Source organism: Leptonychotes weddellii, chromosome 9, assembly GCF_054177405.1.
Source record: "Leptonychotes weddellii isolate Sample4059 chromosome 9, ASM5417740v2, whole genome shotgun sequence".
Taxonomy (NCBI): Eukaryota; Metazoa; Chordata; class Mammalia; order Carnivora; family Phocidae; genus Leptonychotes; species Leptonychotes weddellii.
In genome coordinates, this window is record NC_138377.1 from 96985897 (window position 1) to 96992545 (window position 6649).

Sequence of the window (6649 nt, forward strand, 5' to 3'; positions counted from 1 at the left end):
GGAATTACTGTCTTGTTGAGGAAGAAGTGTTAGAGCTAGGTTTTAAGGATGAACATGAGATATCCAAGCATTTAGGTAAGGGAGGGGGGAGGAAGAGAGGGAAGAGGAGGGGAAGGGAGGGGAGGGGAGGGGAAAGCCTAACTGTGCCATGAAACACAGTGGTGTGTGTGCTGGGGTGGGGTGGGGGGGCGGAAGCAGGGTGTGGCGGGCGAGGAGGCAGGGGGAGGGTACAGTGGGAAGGGTCTGGGACCACGCTGGGGAACCTGGGCTCCGAGCTGTGAGAAGCATGGAAGGGTTTTTTGTGTTGTTTTAAAGATCTGATTTATTTGAGAGAGAGAGAGACAAAGAGAGCACGCGAATGAGAGGCAGAGGGAGAGAGAGAATCTGAAGCAGAGTCCGCGCTGAGCACAGAGCCCGTGGCGGGGCTCGATCCCGCAACTGTGAGATCATGACCTGAGCCGAAACCCAGAGCCGGGCGCTTTACCGACTGAGCCCCCCAGGCGCCCCTTTGGGAGGGGTTTTTAATTGGGAAGTGATACAGGCCAGTGACATCTTAGAAGAATGTCGCAGGGAGTGGTGTCACAGGTGGATCGGGAGGGAAAGAGGCTTAAAGCAAGAACCGAGCAGGACAAAACCGGGTGGATACACTGAAGGCACGTTGTTGGGGTGCGTGGAGAGGGAGCGGGTGTGGGGGTGGGCGTGCTGCACAGGGGTATCTGTGTTTGTGCTTTGGCGGCCGGGTGACCTGTGGTGCCCCTGCTGGGTCAGCTTACAGGGGGAGTAGCCGGTTCGACGAGATGATGAAGGGGGAGGCCAGGACCGGATGGCCCGAAGGGTCTCTTAGAAACCCCCCCTCGGGTGGGGACGAGGGCTTGGGGGGTGGGCAGAGCTGTGGTACAAGGAGAGGAGCTGGTTAAGGGACCAGGGAAAAGACTGCCATGGGATGGCACAGAGGACCCAGCGGAGCTGGAGGCCAGGACATGGAACGGCCTCTGCCGGGGACAGGTCCAACCCTGTGCACTCCGTATCAATCCGGACAATCCATGTCTATGCTTGAGGCTGGGCACTGGGGGTGGAGATACAGAGATAAACATGAGCATGTATCCTGTAAAGCTTAGAAAATGGAACTTGCCCAATGCCTTTGCACAGTTAAACATTTAATCACATTGGGGATAGGTGATAATGGAGCGTGTTTTGAAAGCGTGTCATGGGGACATGCTTTAGTCTAGGGCAGGGTTTCTCACCTCAGCTCTACTGACATTTTGGACCAGAGAATTCTTGGTTGTGGGGGCTGTCGCGTGCATTGTAGGATGTTTAGCCCATTAGATGCCAGTAGTTACACACCCCCAACCCATTTGTGGCAACCAAAAATGTCTTCTAGACATTGCCAAACGTCCTCTCGGGGGACAGAAATCACCTTTAATTGACATTCTTTGGTCCCGGAGGCCAGGAAAGGCTTCTTGAAGGAATGTTAATCCGAGTTCTAGAAGATATATAAGAATTAATCAAGAAAAAGCAGGAGCAGGTGTGGGGAGCAGAGAGGAGAGTATTCAGGGCACAGGTGACAGTGTGTGCAAAGGTCCTGAGGCGGGAAAGAGCATGAAGGGAAACTGGCAAAGGGGGCCGTGGTGGAGGTAGGGAGAGTGGCTGGCTTCTAGGGATACTTGGGGGAGGGAGCATGGGCAAGGAAGCCTCTCTGCGTGGAGGATGGAACTGGCCAGCAGCTGGTGAGAGACACTTGGGCATGTTGGGTTGGAGACCCCTGGAGACTTCCATGTGGAGCCCTGAGCTCAGAAGAGAGGTCTGGCTGGAAATACACATTTGGGAGTTACCTGCATACCGATGACGAGTGAAGCCTCGGGGTGGACGAGGTAGCCTAGGGGGAGCGTGTGGACCAAGAAGAGAAGAGCAAAGAGGAGGACCTGGAGGTGAGCTCCACCATTTAGAGACTGGGGAGGACTGCCCAGAGAGGGAACAGAGAAACCCTCAGGGCGTGATGCCCTGGAAACCCAGGGAGGCATGTTCAAGGGGGAGGGCGTGGCCGCTGTGAAGTGGGTTGGGCCAGAGCCAGCGGCCCCTGGGGGCGGGAGAGGAGAAGTCAGGGAGGCCGATTCCCCTGGGGCAGCTCAGGCAGGTGGGGAGTGAGGCAGGAGGCAGGGGAGACAGCTGACGGCTCCAAAAGCTTGTCTTTAAGACGTGAGAAGAGAGTTCTAGAAGCCAGAAAGGAACATGGGTCAGGGAAGGGTTCGTTTTGTTAATTTAATCTGCTTGTGGCCCCCCACTTTTTTTTTTCTTAGAAAATAAGTGTACATGGTTCAGAATTTTAAAAAAATTGCACAGATTTCACTGTGCAAAGTCTCTATCCCCCATCTCCCTCGGCCTCCTAGTGCTCTCCCTTCTTGGAAGCAACTTTACCAGTTTTGTATGTACTCGCTTGCGTGCATGAATCAGAACATGCGTATACAGAGTCATTCTCCCCAAATGGGAGCACACTGTATGTTCTTTTCTGCCCCTCGTTTGTTCTTTTCCCACTTAGCTGTCTTGGGATGCTTCCAGATCGGTATGTAGAGTGCTTCTTCATTCTTGTTTATGGCTATAGAATGTTCCACGCTATGGATGTCACATCATTTATTTGAGGGATCTCCTGTTTTCTGGACATCACAAACAATGCCCCACTGAATCACCTTGTGCTTTAGTCAGTTTGCAGTGCAGGTGGTTACCCGCGGGATAAAGTCTCAGAAGTGGAATTGAAGGGCCACAGGGTGTGTGCATTTGTATTTTGAAAGAAATCAGCAAATTGCTCTCCATAGAATTTTTAGGAAGGTATCCTGCCAGGAGCAATGTGCGAAGGTGCTCGATTCCCACGCCCTCTGACGTGAAGTGTTACCAAACTTGCTGATATTTGCCAATCTGGAAGACAGAAATAGTTTCTCAGTAGAGTTTTAATTTGCATTTCTTTGGCTATGAGTAAGGGTGAACATGTTTTCACACACGTGAGAACCACTTGTGTTTTCTTTTCCGTGAACTGTCTATTCATGTTTTGCCTACTTTTTTTTTTTTAAGATTTATTTATTTTTGAGGCATGGGTTGAGGGGGAAGAGCAGAGGGAGAAGGAGAGAGAATATCAAGCAGGCTCCATGCTGAGCGTGGAGCCCAGTGTGGGGCTCGATCCCATGACCCCGAGATCACGACCTGAGCCAAAACCAAGAGTCAAACGTCCAACCGAGTGCACCACCCAGTGCCCCTGTTTTGCCTACTTTCTATCAGGTCGTTGGTCTCTGTCTTACTGAATTGGAGGTGATCTTTATATATTAAGGAAACTAATCTTTTGTCTAGAATATCAATTACAAGGGTTTCCTCCACAGTCGATCAAGGTTTTTGCAGTTGCTGCTATTTTTTTTTAAGAATTATGGGTGCCGACAGGGAGAGTCACCTGAGTGGCAGGTCCCTGACATGGAGGTCCCTGAGGAAGCGTTGGGGTGGGTTCCAGATTGGAAGACTCCTCTCTGCTGTGTAACAGACAGAGGGAGGGAGGAGGCTGCCGGGCAGATAGTTGAGTTGGTCCAGGGATGGGGTTGTGTTGACGAGGTATCAGAAAGTTAGAGGGGCAGGAGAATGATGGTATTAGCAAGAGAGCGATTGGATTAACAAGCCCTAGAAACTGAGCTAGAGGTGGGGAAGTGAGTGGATGGCGTGGTGTGCTTTCTCAGGCTCTGTGTTTGTCTGTTGGGCACCCTTTAGTTGTGGGGCCAGGCTAACAGTGGCAGTTGCTTAGATCTTGCCTGTGATCTGGCGTCTTCCTTATCTTACTCTGACACGCCATGCCAACGTCTCCCACCCCGAACCACCCAGGCCCAATGACCAGACAACTAGGGACAGCCCTTGGACCCCAAAGCCCACCTGAGCTGTTCAAACTAGCCAACACGAAGCCAGTCATCCTGCCCTGCCTCGCCTTCCCCTCCTTCCTCTCTGCCTCCTGACCAGCACTGGTGCTTCTCCACATGGCCCTGAGCGGCGTAACACGCCCCCCTCAGGAAATGTGAGTAAGGAAAATCCTCTTTCAATGGCATTAGCCTCTCTTCCTGTCACTTGGTCACCTCCATAAATTAAAATCCTGTGCGTACAGTTGAGACAACAGTGCCCTAGGACAGGGACAGAGTATGAGGGCCCATAAACTGCAGGTCCCAGGGAGGCTCTAGAATGCCACAGTGTGGGTGGTGAAATGAGTAAGCTCTCAGGGCAGGCTTCCTGGAGGAGGTGGTCTCACAGTGGGGATGGCAGGAGCGCCAATTAGGAGACACAGGGAAGTGTCTGTGGACGAGGGTGGGCAGTGGTCAGAACCGAGGCTGGAGACAAAGATACGAGAGGAGGCAGGTGTGACCATGTAGGGGGAGAAGAAGCGATAGGGTTCATAATGCAGGGCGGGTCCTGTGGGTACTGTTTGAAAACATTTTTTTTTTTTTTTAGATTTTTATTTATTTATTTGACAGAGAGAGACACAGCGAGAGAGGGAACACAAGCAGGGGGAGCGGGAGAGGGAGAAGCAGGCTCCCCGCCGAGCCGGGAGCCCGATACGGGGCTCGATCCCAGGACCCCGGGATCATGACTTGAGCGGAAGGCAGACGCTTAACCGACTAAGCCACCCAGGTGCCCCGAAGATTTTATTTATTTATTTGACAGAGAGAGACACAGCGAGAGACGGAACACAAGCAGGGGGAGTGGGAGAGGGAAAAGCAGGCTTCCTGCCGAGCAGAGAGCCCGATGCGGGACTCGATCCCAGGACCCTGGGGTCATGACCCGAGCCGAAGGCAGACGCCTAACGACTGAGCCACCCAGGCGCCCCTGAAAACAGTTTTTTAATTCAGGAATAATCTGACTTTGTGTTAACGCCCTCCAGGGGTTCGGGTGGGGCTGCTTATGATGAAGGGTCTAAACAGTGCCCGGTGGTCCAACCCAACTCTTGCTAGGACAGCAGACTCCCCTGCCCCCTTCCTTTTCTGATGCCGCGTTAACAGCAGCCATCCCTGGGTGAACTCAGCCCTCCGTCTTCACTCCCTCAACGGGCTGCCACCAGCACTCCCACACCCGCACCCCGCTCCCATCTTTCTGCCTGTTACATGGTGGCCACGTTTCCCCTCCTGTCTCAAGGGAGCCTCCACCATCCTGATGGTTTCTGCCTTCTCCATGAACACCCGCCCCTCTCTTCCAGAGCCTCTCTCCCTCAGGATCAGATGCCACACCGGCCAACTAGTTCTCAGCTTCATGGCATTTGAATCGAGAAGAGAATTCTTGGAGACCAAACAGCCTTGGAAACATGGCGAGCAGAGCAAGAGCTATGGCCTTGTTTGCTGGGGGCCCTGATCCACACTGCCGGAAGTCACACAGAGTCTTTTTTGGGGGATGGGGGGGCAGAAGTTGCTTCTTCTAATAATGTTGGTCTAGATCCCCATCCTGTGCGCTCTAAGTCATTGAGTCCAAAGGGAGTTCATGAACCCATGCACACAGTTGGCGATTACTCATGCTACCTTGCGATTCCTTTATTGTTGCCCAGAGCATTATTTACCTTTTTGAGGGTGGAATTTGTGGGGAAATAATCTCATATTCAGCAGGCACCCATCTAGTTCTGATGAACTCTGAACTGGGCTGTGGGCTGCGGGACTTAAAATCGTGTTGTATTTGCTTTGCGCGCCCCCCCCCCCCAGGAAAGATACCATGTAATGATTCACCAACATGCCATGCAGGCCCGGCTGCCAGTGCAGAGAATAAAGGGAAGCCAGCTGGGCTGTGGTTGGCAGACCAGACTTCTAGAAAGAAGAAGAGCTCAAGCGGACAGCAGGTGTGGAAAAGGTGGCAGGGGGGAAAGGAGGAGACAGGAGGTCTGGCGAGGAGGCCCCCACATTTCTGGCAGTCCACAGGCCAGCTGTCTGTGAGGGGAGGTTGAGGGTCAGGCCTCCGGGGTGGCAGGAGGATGGTGATGGCTACCCTGGGAGCAATAGGTGAGCCACTAGGATGGGAAGGGACAGGAGGCGGCAGAGTCCCTGCGCTTTGTTAGTATGTGTGTGGGGGGGGTGTTGTGCATGTTGCACTCTCTCTGCTTGCCAGGGAGGCCTGGGGACCCTGGAGCTAGATGGCATGGGGATGGACTCAGTGACCTTGCACTTCTGTGAGTCCAGTGAGGGTTTGTTGCCTCCCGAAGGATCCCTCGGTTGCCCCCAGGGCAGGAAACAAGTGTTTCCCCAGATCAGGGCTCCATGATGCTTCTGCGGGGGATCCTTTTGAAAGCAGAGGTGGGGAGCTGCAGCTGGAGGAAGAGAGGGTGCCAAGGGGGGAGGGCGTCGGCTTCCGAAATGTGAGATGTCAGTAGTTTATTTCTTAGATGTTTTTGGTACATACGCTCTCTAGAACCTGACTGATGGTTTGAAAAAAAATATAAGTGGTGAAAAAAGGAAATTCTGTGAAGGAGGATGAAACACTTGGCTTAACCGTGAGGCTGGAGAGAGGATGTGGGAGGGAGAAAGTGACACTCTGATGCCCCCCCACCCCAGTCCGGTTTGGCTTAATCTTCACTGTCCTACTGGGGACAGTTCCTCCAAGTCCAACAGATGCTTGAATGTTGAAATGTTGCTTCACAAGACTGGGGGCTTCTGGA

General features: G+C 53.0%; 1 protein-coding gene across 2 annotated transcripts in view; it reads left to right on the forward strand.

The window, feature by feature from the left end:
• PAQR5 (progestin and adipoQ receptor family member 5) overlaps window positions 1-6649 on the forward strand; it is a 74952-nt gene that overhangs the window by 5917 nt on the left and 62386 nt on the right. The window contains exon 1 of one of the 2 annotated variants that reach the window (XM_081831323.1): window positions 5818-5836. The exons of the other annotated variant lie outside the window; for it this stretch is intronic. The gene's annotated coding sequence lies outside the window, so the exon portion shown is untranslated. Of the gene's footprint in view, window positions 1-5817; window positions 5837-6649 lie in introns of those variants that run through there. 2 annotated transcript variants of the gene reach the window in all.